Source organism: Hemibagrus wyckioides, linkage group LG06 (genome assembly GCF_019097595.1).
Source record: "Hemibagrus wyckioides isolate EC202008001 linkage group LG06, SWU_Hwy_1.0, whole genome shotgun sequence".
Classification (NCBI taxonomy): Eukaryota; Metazoa; Chordata; class Actinopteri; order Siluriformes; family Bagridae; genus Hemibagrus; species Hemibagrus wyckioides.
This window is the reverse complement of record NC_080715.1, coordinates 8,044,573-8,062,600: the sequence shown is the minus strand read 5'-3', so window position 1 is coordinate 8,062,600 and position 18,028 is coordinate 8,044,573. Positions and strand designations below refer to the sequence as shown.

The window sequence follows — 18,028 nt, the reverse complement described above, 5'->3', positions numbered from 1 at the left end:
AGAAATGGAGCTACGTATATCAATTTGAGCATGAACTGTGGATAGATTGCTTGGTCTGGATATGTGAGAGACCACCGTGTCCAGTCAGAGAGCCTCACTCCAGGCCAAAGGTATACACCTTCATTGTTTATTATGTTTTTGCATGTTTATTAAAATCATAATTAACCCGTTTTATCCGTATGCTGGCTTTGCATTTTGCCGGCGGGATGGAAATCGACTTATCGGAAATTTTCGATCAGTCTAAACAAATGAATTATTCTCTCACTGCGATTGTGATACAAAATGAGTTTTAGAATTTTAGAATTTTAGTGGCTGAAGAGCAAAAGAGAGCAAAAATGGGTATGATATCATCATTTACTTGGAAGATATGACTCAAAAGGTCACTACAAAGTGGGCAAAGCAACTCTGGCCATCTTTTATGTGTAGCTGAAGTGACACTACTTTCAGTAACGGCTCTTTCAGAGTTTAAGCCTCTTTCCATTTGATATCATTTACTTCGAAGATATAAACATTTGTGTGGAAAAAAACTGACTGTTTCGGCTTTTGTAGAACTTTTCTATGAATATATTGCCTCTTATAGGCTAGGGAAAAACAGAAATACTTATAAAAAACTAAAATTCTTTAATCCCGGAGTGTCTACTTTCATATGACCTTCATATTAACCAGCACTGTGGAGTGTGACTTGACAAAGACATTCAATGCTGAACATCTGCACAACAAAAACAGGCTGAAATTCCATTTTTTGGGCCTCTGGGAAAAAGAGTTGACCTTATAACAAGCATTAGTATATTTTAGCACATGTTGAATAAAACTGAGAACGCTATTCACACAGCTTTTACCACAGATGAGTGCAATTTGGGTTGAATAAGAAAACGTTTCTCAGTGATGCTGTAGAGAACGCAACCTTTGTGATCAAACAACCGAAACAGAGCAGAACTATTTGCTATGACCAAGAACTATAGGTGCTGTACCACATGACTTTATATGTGCACCTGAACTGGGAAATGGGGAAAAAATATTCAACACTGTGGAAAGCTGAATGAATTTGAAAATCTTGTCCTAGACCATCTAATTAAAAATTTTCCAGGGTTGCATGACGCATGTTTACGGAGTCCAATTTTCAGCTACAAGCGGCTAGGAGTCGAATACAAACATTATAATGATTAAGTATTGAACCAGACCTTGGCTGGTTTTTATCACTGGAAGGACATTTTGTGCTCTTGGAAATATTACCGGAATCATTTTTTAATCAGGATTTCTATTTTTGCAGCACATTTGCAGCCATTCACGTATATCTGCGAGATGTGGTTAACATACTCTGTTAAAGTAATGTGAGCCTGCAATAAATACAGTATACACACACTGTTCTTTAGAAAAAAAAATAAATAAATAAATCATCAAGAATCACAAACCATTATATGCAATGGAAAACGAGTTAAGAATCAGTCGAAACGTAGCCAAAGGAGGAAATGTCTAAAGATTTTTCAGTTTTTCTCCTCTTAATACTTGTTAAATTAGTTTATTTTCATTAAGAGAAAAATCATAAACCCCCTAGATATTCCCTTTTTAATATTCTGATACCCATTTCATATTGAGAACGTGTTTTAAACTACACTACTTTTTCTTTTTTGACATATTACTCAATACCAGTGATTCATTCAAGACCACATACAGTTTCAACCACCAGACAGACACATTACTTCTACAATATTGCAGAAAAACACAGACGGATCTTAACTTAATGTAATTACGTCACAATTGTTTGAGGTTCTCTTTAATAACTTCCAAGTAATCTCTTTTCTTATCCAGCCTAAATGCAAAAATAAACACTGCTCAGTGAGAGAACAGTACAGCCGCTCCTGAAAACAACGTCAGTCCATTTTTGTCAGGACCGGAGCATGTTACCAGGTTGAAAGGTCGTTACGGCAACAGCCGCCTCCCCGAGCATAACAAGATAAGACTTGGCAAACTCGAAGCTAGCCCTTCTGAGGCACGCCTGCAATGTTTTTCTCCCTAAAACAGAAACATGACTCCCAGACTGTAGCCACCCTGACTGACATTTGCTACCAGCATCCTATGCCTTAAAGCTTCAGCTAACGTGGCCCACTCACGCACACACAGCTCTCTATTGTGATATTGTTCGAGGCGAGCATGGCTAGACGGCGTGTAGATACGAAAATTCCTTCCTGTATCCCTCCCACAAATCCCTCAGGAATCAATAATGGGTCCTTTAAAGAAGAAAATAGTGCTTTTTTTTTAACTTATCATTCCATCAATGCAAAACAATGCAACATGGATACAAGGACATTTCTCAGTTTTGCATAAAGCACCTGCTTCACCTCAGGGTGTACACAGAGGAAATGCATTCAGGTAGTAAAAAAGCCTAAAGGAAGTGTGCCCTCAGAATGAAATGAAAACATACCCCGAGTTCTCTACATCTCTCATCAGGATTTGGCAAGAACATGAAAGGAGAAGTCAGGACGTCAAGACTTCCTGTCAGTGACAAAACTCAAATGGACACTGCCAGGGGGCAAAGCGTCTCTGGCCATCTTTTATGTTTAGCTGAAGTGACACACTGCTTACAGTAACGGCACTTTGCGTATCGCTTCGGGACCTGCCAGCGTTTAAGCCTTTTTCCGTTTCAGACGGCAGCCACGCAAAAAGCGCCAACAATAAATTCAGACTATATTAAACCTTAAGAGCTTGAAGATTACAGTTAGACAGGAAGTGCTCTTTTTTCCTCGCTTCTGATTAGACCTGCCGTACCAGGGGTTCCTTGCCATTGGTTTGATCGACATTAATAAAACTGTCAGTTAACCGGAGACGATGACCAGGATGAAGTGGCTGTTCTATTATCGAGACGCTACAGAAAAACCACCTACGGCTTAATAACGGCGATTCAAAGCACTAAGGAAATAAATCATGGATGAAAAATACAAAGAAAAAGAAAACTCTTGAATCGAAAACTCTTCAAAAAGGCTTTCTCAACTGACCAAGAACTCAAAATATCATGTAATATTGGATAAGATTGACTTTCCATTCTCCACACTGTACTGATAACACCTATTAAGATCTCCATGTTAGCGTTGTCATGGTACATTATGCTTTACAGGCTGCTAGCAACAACGATAAACAAATGATAAATACATCAACTAACCCAGAGGGCAAATAAAACGTCCATCTTCTGTCCAGTAGCTTGTTTAAGCTCCTTTTTTTTTTTTTAAATGGAGAGGCTAAATCATGGGATTTAACAATGTTGTAAGCTACAGCAAAGCTAGTTAACATGCTACATTAGTAAAGATTCAGGGAAACAAACAGGTACAGAATGTTTATTCTGTTCTAACAAATTCAGCAAGTTGTTGCAGAATAGAGAGAGAGAGAGATGACTGAGAACAAAGTACAGAAAAGATGCTAGTCAAAGCTAGCATTTTTTGTTGTCTTAATTAATCCACACAGAAAAACAACTATGCAAATACCGACCAGGCATAACATTATTGTGTTAGTCCCCCTTTTGCTGCCAAAACAACCCTGAGGCATGGACTCCACTAGATCCCCGAAGGTGTGCTGTGGTATCTGGCACCACAATATTAGCAGCAGGGGACCATGCTGGGATACATACTTACAGGACTTAAAGGATACTTTTGATAGATACTGACCACTGCAGAGCGGGAACACCCCCCAAGAGCTGCAGTTTTGGAGATGCTCACTAACAGGTGCCACGATGAGGAGATCATCAGTCTCATTCACTTCACCTGTCAGTGCTCATAAGAGCCTTCATAGCATCAACTAACATTATTTTTACACATAAATACCAAATAAAATTCTTGGTGAAGTTCAATAAGCTGTATCTATTTCCTCAATCTGATTAAAACTAAAACCTCTGGTGTGCTCTGGGCTCCCAGGCTACCGAATTATCACCATCACAATTTTGAAGGAAAGCTTCTGGTCATGAAACCAGGTTAGCTCATTAAAAACCCGAACACCTTCAAAGGCAGATTTCCTGCTCGATATCTTGAACGACTTGTTTTAGAGACCGTTGTGTCATGACTGAAGCAGGTGCAGAGGTGGAGGTTTACATTCACGTGTTATCGAGGACTAAATCCCTGCTTTATCACATGAGCGTGGTCCAAGAATGTCACCTATCCAGACAGTCCTCTCTCAAATGTAGTGCAAGTGATAATTTTTTTTTTTAATTTGCCAATTACTGTGCTGGATGAACATTCCCAGTACACTGAGCCAACACAGTGGCCTAGTCCAGATTCCAGATTGCTGGCCATGTGCAACAAATGCACTGGAATTAAAACTCGTTTCAGCTGCAAACACAAGACAAAACCAAACGTAGCGCAAATAAGGAGAGGGTTAAACTTGAAATGGTAAGATCTGATATTTGAAAATGAGACACTAGGGAAAGAACAGATTGCAGCTCAAGTGGTTTGAGCTCTTGTTATTGCTTTGGACTTGTTATAAAAACAGGAAGCACAGATGCTTTTTTTTTTCCCCCCTTTAAGCCATTTACAGCGTTCATTATTGTTGCATTTCTGCTCAGTAGCACACTTTGTATTCAGCTCCTGGCATTACTCCGCACCCAGAACAGAGCCCGGGCATGCAGAGGAAGTCGTGATTCAGGAAAACACACACACACTCACATTAGAGCATTAGAGCACTCTACAGACTTTACAAACAGTAAATAAAAGGCTAACATCATACAGAGGGTCACAGAGATCTCAGCATTGTAGAAGGGCGATATATGATTCATGATAGCAGGGTCGATGTTTTGCAATCTGAAAAATTCAGTCAACCTTAAGAGACACCCTAGGGCGCTCGAAAGCACAAATACCTTAAAATCCATCCATCCATCCATCCTTCCATCCATCCATCCACCCACCCACCACTACTTATCCCACATATGGTCACAGGGAGTCCCAGGGGATTCGGGGGACATGGACACACACACTAACACACTACAGACAATTTAGAGATGCCAATCAGGCCACAGTGCACGTCTTCGGACTAGGGAGGAACCTGGAGGACCTGAAGGAAAACTCAGAAGCACAGGGAGAACATGCAAACTCTATACACACACACACACACACACACACACAGTATCAGGGAATCAAAAACCCTGGAGTCAACAGTTCTAACCACTATGACACAGCGCCCCCTCGGGTAGTGCAACATTATAATACTAATAATAATAATAATAATAATAATAAAAATAAAAATGAATAAATAAATAAAAATTGTTTTAATTTACAGCTATAGATACTATTACACAATAAACCATAAAACAAGGAAAATGTCATGCAACACAGTGAAAAACATACCGTTACCTCAACTCATATCCTGACATTTACTCTAAATATTTATTTTATATTTAATTTCTTTTATATTATTACAGTTTAATCAGGGAAAAACCGAGGCACATTTATATATATATATATATAAAAAAAAAAAATTTAAATCCAGATTTTTGGGAAAATGATCTGTAATATTCTTCTGGAAGTACTGGTGATAAGCGAGACGCACAGTGAAAAACATACTGTTATGTAATTTCACAATATCAACAATCACGATCTCCACCTCGAGCTGATAACTATTAATAGCTAGACTATTCAACACACCAGTATTTACATACTGCATGCACCAGGTACTGTTTAGGCCACACGTCTTCATGTTGGATTTTATAGATAGCGGACAATAACGTTGTATACACATCACCATGGTGCTTCAGCGTCCTGCAGTAAAATTCACTCTTATCTGTGACATAAACATGGCTCAAAACAATACAGAGAGTAAACAAAGCATTTTTAATAAAACCACACCCGTGTTGTGGTGGATCTGAGAGCCACGCCCTTTTCGATCAAGTTGAAAAACGAACGGTTTTTGTTCCTACAAGCATTTAGATTTTGGTCTTGATGAAAATCCTGTAAAAGTGGAAGAAAACGTCAGTATCCTAGCCGTTCTCTTGAGTGTGACTGAATACCGTAAATCTCGACAGATCGGCTTCATATCTGTGAGGAGTCACTGCTGTTGTATTCACAGGTTACGCCTTCGAGTTCAAATAGCTTGTGTATTTTATTTACAGTATACAAACACAAATCCAATAAAACTTATTATGAAACAGTCGATGGCTTTAACTAAAGAAAATATTATATTTGAAAAAAAAAAAACAATTAAAGCCATTTATAAATTAAGAAATTATTCAAAAATAAAAAGCCAAAAATATATTTATATATTAGTTTGTTTTGTTTTTTTTTTTAAAAAAAGGCAAGAAATTCATAAATTAAGAAATCATTCTTAAAAAAGCTAAACTATATTAATAATTTTATAATAAAAAATAAAGTCAAATTACATTCATAAATTAAGAAATTGGTTAAAAAAACAGAATATATTCATAAATTAGTTTTAGAAAAAAGCCAAAATATTCATAAATTAAGAAATTATTATTTTTAAAAAAGCTAAAATATATTAACTTTAGAATTAAAGAACAAAAAGCCAAAATATATTCCGAAATTAAGAAATTATTCAAAAAAGCCAAATATATATCCATAAATTAAGATTATTTTTTTTTAATTTTTAGAAATTAAGAAGCCAAAATATATTAATTAATTCAGAAATCCTCCTATTTTCCATCACCGTGTTTTTGTAATTTTAGCATGATGAGCTTTGCCTTTTAAAGGATTTTTGTGAGCTTTATGTGGGCATCACTAGAAAGTCAGCGAAACATGCACACCATACCAGCAGAACATCCCTCTTAGTTAGTGAGGTATGAAAGGTTTATTAAGGAAACTGACATGTATAGTAAGTGGGTGGAAAACGGCTGTGAAAAACATTTCTCTGTAGAGTTTTGATCGAAAACATTACCGCCTTATAGTTGCAAGCATTATTAACATGACTGAACTTGTTGAATCTAATTGTCTTGCTTTAAACCAGTTAAAACAGGTGAAGGTAGAGAAGCAAGTCAGCAGAATCTACAAACAAGTGCAACCTTCTCTCTGTGCTAAAAGAATGCAGGAAAACAACATTGATTTATTTCTGTTATGAGTACAGCCCTTCTAACAAAGAGTAAAGCCAGACAAACGAGACAAAATCAGCCCTGTAGGCAGTGTGTAAGACAGAGAGAAAGTGTGTGTGTGTGTGTGTGTGAGAAAAGTGTGAAGAGCTCTATACCATGTCCTGTACAAAATTAGCATAACACTGTTTAATCATTAGTCCAACGAGGTCAGCGTTGCCCAGAGCTTCAGGCTGAGCAATGGGAAAAAAGCCATATGGTGCAATCAGGATGTGAACTCGACAATGGATCTAAAGCTGGTGTATGCGCACGCACACACACACACACACACACAATTTCAAGCATGTGCACTAAAGTCTGAAACTCTGCCCAGACGCAGCGTCATGCAGATAAGCAGAACTCTCCTTTGATCAACGAGTACTTCATAATGCACAAACACACACAGACACACACACACACACCCTTACCCTAGTGATGAATATCAATAATACAAGCCTCGAAGGAGAACTGGCTGAAATCCCAGGAACACAACGTCAGCAGAGGACATGATTATAAAACAGATGTGACCGAAAGGCCGGGCGCAAAAACAACAGTTGAGTTATCAGATTGAGATCCACAGACAATATTTAGAATATGACAAGATCTCACAAAACGCTTCGTCTTGTATCGTGATTTAATATTGGTCTTGGGGGGGAATAAGGGCTATGTTTAGATAAAGGCTCCTGTGACTCGGTAGATCATCAGATGAAACAAGTTTTCAAACCTGCAAAAACATTTCTTGCTTTAAAAAGGGCCCGGAGAGGTTGGTTTGGACGTGTATAATGGACGTTTAGTGGGACTTTTTGCACATTTGTTGCAGAGTTTGAATCAAAGTTCGGTCCACACGATTTGGATTATGGATTTTGTGAACATAAATTGTTAAGGTCAGGTTGAAAACACTGATATAAAAGCCACGCTATGTCACGATAATAATCTGCATGACACATGAATCACTTCTTTGTCAGGTTGAAGGGGGTGTGTCGATACTTAAGATTAAGATTTTTACTTTCCACCTACTCGATACGTGACGCAATTGAGCCGAGTGTCCATAAACAAGCTGGGAAAAGCTGACTGAGAAAATCCGATCGCGACAGAATAAAGCTTACCTGTTAACACGTGGATATTCACATCAGTATACGTTTATTCTCGGTTCTGATTGGTCGGAAGGCTCAATCATGTTTCATGTTAATTTGCTTGTTCTGCTGCGTTAACGTTTCTATAGCGACAACGCGTTCGCTGTTATTAAATAATACCGATTGTATAAACGTCACTGTGACGAGTTAATTGTTAACTTGAAATTGCTGCCACTTAATTAGAAAATTACACTATGTAACACGATTTTTGTTCCTAGGTAGTGACATTTTCCAATTACTCTTGATGGAAAATGATAAAAAATATCCATTAAGCCGCTTGAAGTTTAGGTTAGGGCTTTTACGAGAATGAAAAAACTAAAAAAAAAAAAAAAAAACCTGCCCAAATCTAAGCCAAACTTTCATGGCTAAGATGGGTTTTTTCTCTTTATTTGGGTTACAAAGAATGGGGAAATGACACTTATTTCCCAGGAACGAGAAAAAAGGGACGTAACAGGAACTCTTGAACATGAAGTTTAAGTGTTTCATTTCTTAAGGAGGCTTTCACACTGGTCAGAAACAGATCATAGATCATGTGATAAACTGGTAATATGAAAGTGGTCATGTGGAGCAGGAAGTGCAGCCCGGTACCGCACCCGAGACCTGTAGGAGGTGATGCGAGTTCGATACCGTGTCTCGATCCCCGTGAACGTGACTCGTGCTCGGGCCTGCACTGGTTCAGGAAGTAAAGTAACCCTTGTGTGCGTGTGTGTGATGACGTCATGACGTTTACACAACAGACGTGTAGCATGAGCAATACATGTGATGAACTCAGATGCACCAGAGTCAACAGAATCAAGTTGGAATAGATTTAGCAACCAGCTCAGCTTCAGAGACAAGCACATATCTGTAATGTTTCACAATACCCACTTTCTAAAATGTCACACGCAACCTCACACGCGTGTGATACAAGTTTATTTCTCACGTCACTCAAGTCTTTTGTTCTGTCGCACCTTGGCATGCATGGAATAAGCAATTAAACTCTACAGAATGTCCTGAAGATGTGACTTCCTTCTGAACCCACGAAAGCTACAGGTTTTTACTTACAGTCACATTTACCCTTGGGCTTCAACTAGCTAGATTTATTTATTATTTTTTTAGCTTACACTGCAAACTTCCTCAAAAAAGGCAGCCAGGCTGCTGAGCTGCTCTTGCTCAAGACGCTACGCTTCCTGTGGACTTGATCTCTGGCGCACGCTAACTCAAAGCACTCAAGAAGGAGAAAAGAGCTGGGCAGGACAAAATGCGCCAGCGTTTACTGATCCTGTGCAGCGTCTCTTTTCCCCACTGAGACAGGCCAAAGGTCACTTCCACCTCCAAGTCTGCTGACGACGATGCATCAGAAATCCTCTGCTCTGTGATCCCTGACCTTCAGGGGTTGTCTAATACTGCTGTGAACACAGACTTCCTGTCTCTCTGTAACAACAGAGCATTGCTCACTAGCCTATGGGAATAATCTGCTATTATTCTGGTGTTATTTGCAGCGAGAAGACATTTTCTGGGCCAGAATCAGAGAGAAACTGATACTTTTGATATGTTTGACATTTCTTCTGGACTGGCTCTACGTTATTTGGTTGAATGACAGAAACCAATCAAGCGTTGAGAACCGAGATGACAAGAAATATGCAAGATTAAAAAGGACAAGATTAAAAACAATAAATGATTCAATTACACAGTTTTATGTATGAAATCCAGTGTTTATTTTCTTTTTTCCCCCCTTTGCTTTCCAGTCTAGCGTACATCATACCTCTGCAGCGCTTCAGTTCTGTTTGCATCACACACACTCAGTTTCACGCAGCTCACATTTACAGCTCAGTAGTTCAGACTGGTCAGACTGGCTCTGGGGTCATCTGATTTTTAAATAGGGTCTTGAGAGACACTGAAAGATAATCTCTTGTTTTGTTTTGTTTCTTTATCCTACAAATCAACATTGTGAGCACGGCGGTAACTATAAAGCCCGAGGTTTTGCGTGCTTCTCTTTTTGAAAAGTTACTCGAGTCACAGCTAAACAAAAGGCACTCAAACAAAGGACATGCTATTTCAATACATACTATTTCAGTACACGCTATTTCAGGAGTTCGGCTATAAAAATCGTTCAGATTCTCTGCCTAGTTTCTCTGAAGCTTCGCCTTGTTCTGACTCGCTGAAACAACAAACTCCAAGCGTGAATAACAGCAAATAACAAACAAGTCACCAAACGCCAGAGTATCGCTATTCACCTGTTACAACAGCCCCATATTATAAATCTGGAAGTTTCATTCCTTTTAGGTTGTTTGCCCCGAATAAAAGCACAGGAATCTCTGGTCTAAACATTACAGAAGCACAAAAGATGGGGGAACAAAACCAGCAGGCTCTATTCTCTTACTACACTTGATGTAAAAATACCTTCACGTGACTCTGTACTAGAGAAAAGATTAAAGCAGTTCCTGGATTGAGGAAATTAACTTATCAGACTGGACATCTAACCAGACCAGTACAACCAAACTCTGCTGTGTGCTTCTCACATATTCAAACACCACACACAATTATTCACAAAACTAACCACAACTCCTCATTTCCTTCAGAAATTCTACCGCATTATACGTAGAACAGCTGACAAATATCATGATAATATTATTGACACCTTTGTAAATGATGACACTTTTCAGAGAGGTCAAGGTCAGTGTTAAGTAAAAGTATTAGTTTCAATTGATTACTATTATTTTAATTATTTTTTTTTTTTTGTTAAGAAATCTATACATGACACATCCATTAGTTGTTATAGAAATGTCTCATGAAATCATTTTTCTTTGGTCTTACCTAATACACAATATAATAATTAACATAATAATAGTTTTTGAAATGTAAACGCATTGACCGCATCAACAGACACACCTTCAATCCAGTAATAATGGTCCAAAGTGACCAAAACAAAGCCAAGTGATTAGCGACAGGATCATGGGCGTCGCCAGTATTCGCCAAAAGAACGCTGAACTACTGCATCTTGGGTACAAAAAAAAAAAAAAGGAAAATAAAAAGGAGTTGCTCTAAATAACAACTAGTGGTGTTAACACTCTCATACTGAACCGTAGAGCAAAACTATAGAGCTGTCCATTATAGTATTACTGCATTTTATCAAGCTTTCATCAATTGTTTGTGCTTGTATTATTCCCATAGAGAAAAAAGGTATCGGTGTGGCTGATGTTTTATAGCCTGGTAGAACATCACTACATAATTAATATAGATAGCATTGATGCTATTGTTGAACTGAGATCAACACACTACAGAGTTGTTCAGGTTCGTGTCACAGAGAACGTTACAGTAGATCATTCATACCATTCCCGATAACATTGCACAACAGCATGGTAGCTTAGAGGTTAAGGTGTTGGACTACTGATCAGAAGGTTGTGAGGTCAAATCCACCAAAGTCCACCATGCTGGCACTGCTGGGTCCCTGAGCAAGGTCCTTAACCCTCAACTACTCAGTTGTATAAAAATGAGATAAAATGCTAAGTCGCTCTGAATAAGGTCTAGACTAAATGCCATAAATGGAAATGTAGAAACAATTACAATACAACAGCTCACCAGGTGATACTACTACAACCATTAACATCATTATATTCTAGACTCCCAAGGTTCTTCATATTCATTATCTACTACCAGTTTGCGTACTGTGTACTGGGATGGAAATATGATTAAGGATCTACAACTGCGTTTCATATCTGCACTACTACCTTAAAGAAAAAAAACTTCAATATAGTAAACAATAAGCTAAATTAGTCTTATAATTTTGTATATATACTGTGTATGTGTTGCAGTTTGCATTTAAGACCTTTATTTAAAGACTAAAAAAAATATTTTTCGCTTCAAAATCATTTAAAAAGACATGTGGTATCAAATCTGTAAACATTTTAGCATTTATGTAGTATATTTTCATAAAAATGTGACTTAAAATTTAAAATTGTGTATATATATATATATATTTTTATAGTGTATATTCAAGAATTTCCCTTCCTGTGATCAATAAATTCTTTCTTTCTTTCTTTCCATCACCAAATAAAAAAAAAACTTATATGAAAAGAGACTAATTAAATAATAATTATATCTGTGCTTTAAAATGCTGCATAATTATATCAATAAATCTCTATTTTTTAGATTAGGTTCATTTCAAAAGGACAAACACATTACTTTAATATCAATATATTGACTGATACAAGGTTTAAAGATAAAGTACTGTTATCAGAAAAGAAAAAGAAAAGAAAAAGCTGAGCATTGTGCAATGAGCAATATCTGCTGACGAATAACTATTTCATTAAAATGCAAATATATAAATACCTAATAAATATATCCTTCGGTACAAATGACATTATCAAAATGTCTTCAAGCATCCTGATACCTTTTTTCCCCCCCGGTACTGCAAAAGACCTTATCAGAATCCAGAGCAACGAAGTAAAGGGGAAAAAAATCGAATAGATGTCGTATATGTAGTTATGTGCAGCTTTGTGGGGAAACCTTGGCTGCTTTTTGACTAACAAATTAGCAAAAATACATTAAAGCCCCCTGAAGAGACCACAACATTCAAATTACTTGTGAATCAACATTTACATATATCTAAAAAATTACAGGAAGGGGAAAAAAGATTTTAACTACTGAGTACTGATGTAGCATGGGAATATTATCCAGAAGCCTTGTCTAAAAGCATCCGAATGTATTAAAGCTGTAGGTTTCAGTAAGGTTTAAAGGAAATGGCATCACCAGTACCTTCTGACGCCTGAACAAGCATACGACAGAGCAGACACAACAAGACACGAGTAACATGAATGCATACACAGCAGCGGAGGTTACAGATCCGCGAGCCGTGATTTACACAGCTGGACTCGTGTCTGAAACACCTGCCATCACGCAAGGAATAATCCCACAAATGTTACTTACTCACAGATAAGGAGATCTCCTGTCTTTTCAGGTCTAAGCGAGAGGTTCTGATCCACATTGGCACCAATCCTGTTTCAGCTGCTTTCACTTGGGAGAGAGTACTGACTCGTAGCCAAACACGCTTTCACAATCGAGGCAAGAATGTAGAAACCCATGTGACACAGTGTCAGATCCACCCATGTTAGCTCAGCAAGTAACACACGCAACAATACCGCCCACACACACACACACACACACACACACACACACACACACCTGGACACAGTTGTTTGAAGAAGCACCGTTTTGCTTCTCCAGTGTCAACAGTGGAAAATCTGGAGAAGACAGAAAGCACAGCACGCCGAAGCACAGCCGCTAATCCCGCAATAAAAACACAACGAAGGCAGCGAAATCAAAATCAGATACACCGGGCGGATTTTAATCCATGCTGATTGTTAGAGGTTTCTAATTACTTTTAAGGCTACAGTTTTAAAGAGGAGCGAACAAGCAAATAAGCATAAAGACAAACGCAAACATATATCTCATGACTGTATTGGTTGCCACACAAGCCTGTAGGTCATAAACGGTTATTTCTATGTCTCTCACAGGAACACGCCCTAGGATGACTTAACTCCTGACTACAGGAACACAACCTTGCTCTATAGAAAGACAAACAATTCACAGTTCAATTAGCTCACAAGTTGCAAGCAGTGCCAAAAGTTCAATACTGCAGAGACAATCTGTTCGATTCATTTCAAGTTTGGAAAAAAGATTATATAAATCAACCAATATCATGTATCTTCATGATCAAGGCTTAAATCTTTCTAAGTGTCAAATCGGCAGCTCTTGAGGCTACTATTCCCTATACACTTCTGATGATGCTCCCATGCAGAAAAAGATTTTACATTCACATTTCTGGCTTTTGGCAGACGTCCTTTATCAATTTCTCTCATTTTATACAACTGAGCAACTAGGGGTTAAGGGCCTTGCTAAGAGGCCCAGCAGTGGCAGCTTGGTGGACCTGGGGTGAAGCTTTGGCAATACAGCGCACAAATAATAATATATGCAAACATCCATACTTATTTCCCACCGTTGTGAGAAATGGACGCTCTTGTGCCATTCCCTAGGCTGCAGCTGATCATTTTAACAGTGTTAAAGCATTTCAAAGAATCTGAGTGTTTTTAAGCAGATTTTATGTCCAAGCTTAAATCTAATCTAATCACATTCTGAAACCCAAAGTCCATAAGCTGCTAAGTTCAATTCAAGAACCAAATCTCTCAAATCTAAGAATCAAATCAGCATTTCTAAATTTCAAGCCATCTCACTTCATTATTCCAATCAACTCGCATCTCTCCAAGATCATTTCGGACTCAAATCCAAGTCAAGATTCAAATATTCAGCTCTTCGATCCAAGCCAAGGCATACAAATGAAGAAAGATCATATCACAATTCCTAAAGGCATTTCTAAAGTACATGAGATGCATGATGACAGGTTTTGCTGAAGAAACCTCAGCAAATTCCTGAAACAGTCCTGAAAAATCACCTAAAAAATATTTTTCGATTTGAAATCATTTTATACCACAACTATTGTTGAATCTGTAAACATTTTAGCATTTAAGTGCGAGATTTTCATAAATGTACATTTAAAAAAATAAATAAAAACAACAATAAACTTCTCAGAAAAGCATATTTGGGACATAATTTATCATAATGATATCGCCGCATTACCCAAACACCTCACGAGTCCCCAAACTGCTACTAAAGCCAAATCCCGAATGGTTTAATATTAATAAAAGTTTTGAGAAACAAACAATTTTTACGTTGCCTATTAACACACCATCATTCATCTAAAAGCCAACATATTATAGAAAAACGGTATTTTTTTTTTTATTATTGCAACACTGCAATCTACTTTATTCACTCATTGAGAGGAATATAAGCATGTTGGGGTCCAAACTGGTGTTGCCAATGATAATATCTAATGATATCATGGAGTTTGGTCACTTTGTTTTTTCAGTGAACATGCTCAAAGTGTCCAGCATAATGGATGTGTGTGTGTTTGTGATTGCAACACTTTAGTTAGAAATACTAGAGCATTTTTCCCCCAACCCCTCCCTTTCCAGAGAGCTGCTGCCTCTACATGTTTTTCCTGAAAACGCAATAAGCCACGCCCACTCATTTGCATTCTCAGTGTTGTCCCCCACTTCCATCTTGTGTCCATCACCTTATCTGAAATTTACCTAAAGCATGCAGTACGAGATTTGAAAGCAGTATTGTGCATCACATGCCATCAATCCAGTCCGTGTTTATAGAAGTATATGAAGGAAAGTCTCAACCAGGTGAAATTTATCTAAGGAATAAAAGAGTTAAAGTTTGTCTTTAATATAGATCTTGTATGCTTTATCAGAGATTAGTTCCTGTTACATTAATGCAACTATAAACAGTTGACCCCCTCACCTGTTTGATTAATTAAATTAATGATAATAAAAATAATAATAATAATAATAGACAACTTGTCACTTGTCACTGACAAACAATGCAGAACAAATCTATCAACCCTGAAGACTTTCCCATGTCAGGAAACGTAAAGCTCCACACTGACACTGGAGACTCCTTCCATAAACACTAATCAAACATCACCATATCAACAATGACAAACTTTTCCTAATCTGTTAATAAAAGGTGGCTGCCATATGAGTCCCTGTGTAAAAAAGTTGCTATAGACGTATTCGAAAAAGCGTATTCATATAAACCATGACAATCTTCTGTCCTAGCTCTGTGGTGTTGTTTTTGTGTTGAACTTTGTTGTTGTATGTTTATGTAGCACCAGGTCCTGGAGAAACGTTGTTTCATTTCACTATGTACTGCGTCAGCTATATGTGGTTGAAATGACAATAAAAGCTTCTTGAATCTTGAACCATGCAACTACTGTCCCAGGAAAATCATCAACACCTCCTGACCAATCAGAAACGAGCTTTCAACAAATATGAAGCAGAGTGAATCAGGGATATTCTTTCGAGTTGACAGACTTAATGATTTATGCCAAGTACATCGGACTATGCTATTAATGACGATAATCTTCCCCTCTGTGTTATCTACATTAGCCTCACAGCTCCAGGCACAAGTCCAGGTGAGGAAGAGGAGGCTTGTATGCGTCTCTTTATAGCTGTACTGATCCACCTTACCTTTCTTGTAAAATACTGGGAAGGTGATGAAGGAGCTACACCAGTGATTTATATGATCTGGCTAAGGAAATGTACACACAGCCTAGCTGAAGCTTCAAGACGGCTCCAGTGAACCGGATCTACTGGATCCATCATCATTAAATCAATCAGCTCAGACATATTAGACATATTAAATCTTTTAACTACAGCTTTTAACTAATCAGAGCATTAAATAAACGGCTATTCACACGACAACACAATAGACAAGAAAAAAAACCCACAAATGAAACCTGTAGCTAATATAGAGACCACAAAACCATTATGTAAAAACAAACAACGTATTTTTTTTGTTTTACAAATTTTGCAGCACACGTCTGGCCAAAAATAGAACAGCCTTTTAAAATTACAATGATCTTTTCTCTTTATCTATTCTATTTACATATAGAATTTTACATATATACTGTTTTTTAAATTTATTTGCTTGTTTGTTCGTCAATTTTGCATCAAAGTTTGGGAAATAAAAATCAAACGGAATTTATTCATTTATTTATAATTTCCTTTTTTTTCAGTTTTTCTAGCTGAGGTTTTGTTAAAAACCCAAACACTATTTATTTAATTTCTACTTCATTTGTTGCGTTTTGTTTCGCGATTCTGTCCCGAATTTGGGAAAAAGAAACCATTTTTATTTATTTATTTATTTCACTTTATTTTTATTTATTTTTAAATTGTGAGGTAGAACAAAAAAAAAAAAAAGTATTCATTATTATAGTATTTATTTATTTATTTTTTGCTTGCAATTTTGGTCACACATTTCATTTGATTTGCTTTGCTTTAACCAAATAAAAACTAATTAATATTTCATTGTTTTTAGATTTCGTGTAAGTATATTCAAAACCAAACACTATTTATTTATTTACTTAACCTTTGCACATTTTAAGTCACACATCTGGCTAAATAAATAAATAAATAAATAAATACAGGTAATAAAACGTACTGATTTATTTTCAGATTTTGTGGCCGACCTTTGGCCAAAAACAAACACTTTTTTTACTGTTTTGTTTTGGGATTTTTTTTTTGTTTGTTTGTACATTTCTACACTTTGTGCACGTGCACATGACCAACACATGCATCGACGGAGAAAAATAAACAAAAACAAATGAAACCTTTGTGCTGGATAAACAGACATTAATGCAGAAGGCAGGACAGAGTAACAGTGTATCACTGAGGGATGACCTACAGCTGGACACTGATCTATTTACTGATACAGTGTGTAACATTTCAGGACTTTTCTCCTGCATAGTGACTGCGTTTTCTATCATAAACACTGCAGAAATACTTTCACACAAAGTACAGAAATCAGCAGACTCACCATGGTTAAAGAAGCTGTCGGTGTTTGCAGCAGACTCCCTGATCACACACACACTCACACACACACACACACACACACACACACTCACTCACACACACACACACACACACACACACACACACACACACACACACACACACACACTCCAAGCTGAACCGTGGAAACTGCAGGAAAAACCTGGAGAAAAACTTTCCCAAAACTTCGTCAAAAACTACTGTAAGATTTCCTCTTCCGGAAAAGAAACCCACACAGTCAGAGCTCGCGCTGGAGAGAGTGTCAAACTGCGACCTAGTGCTCAGGAAAGCGCACTACAAAGGCTGTGGTATAAATGGGCACTACACCCTATGTAGTGCACTTGGTGTCCAATAGGGTGCAAGCTGGGATGGAGCCGAGTGTAGTAAGGGCGGGTCAGGTGGAAAAGTAC

The 18,028-nt window shown here is 37.5% G+C and overlaps 1 protein-coding gene across 4 annotated transcripts in view; it reads right to left on the bottom strand.

The window, feature by feature from the left end:
• itprid2 (ITPR interacting domain containing 2) overlaps positions 1–17,878 on the bottom strand; it is a 68,018-nt gene extending 50,140 nt beyond the window's left edge. For 2 of the 4 annotated variants that reach the window (XM_058393537.1, XM_058393541.1), the window contains exon 1: positions 13,093–13,247. The gene's annotated coding sequence lies outside the window, so the exon portion shown is untranslated. Of the gene's footprint in view, positions 1–13,092; positions 13,248–17,604 lie in introns of those variants that run through there. The other 2 variants (XM_058393538.1, XM_058393540.1) reach the window with 2 other exon arrangements.
• Positions 17,879–18,028: the final 150 nt, after the last annotated feature.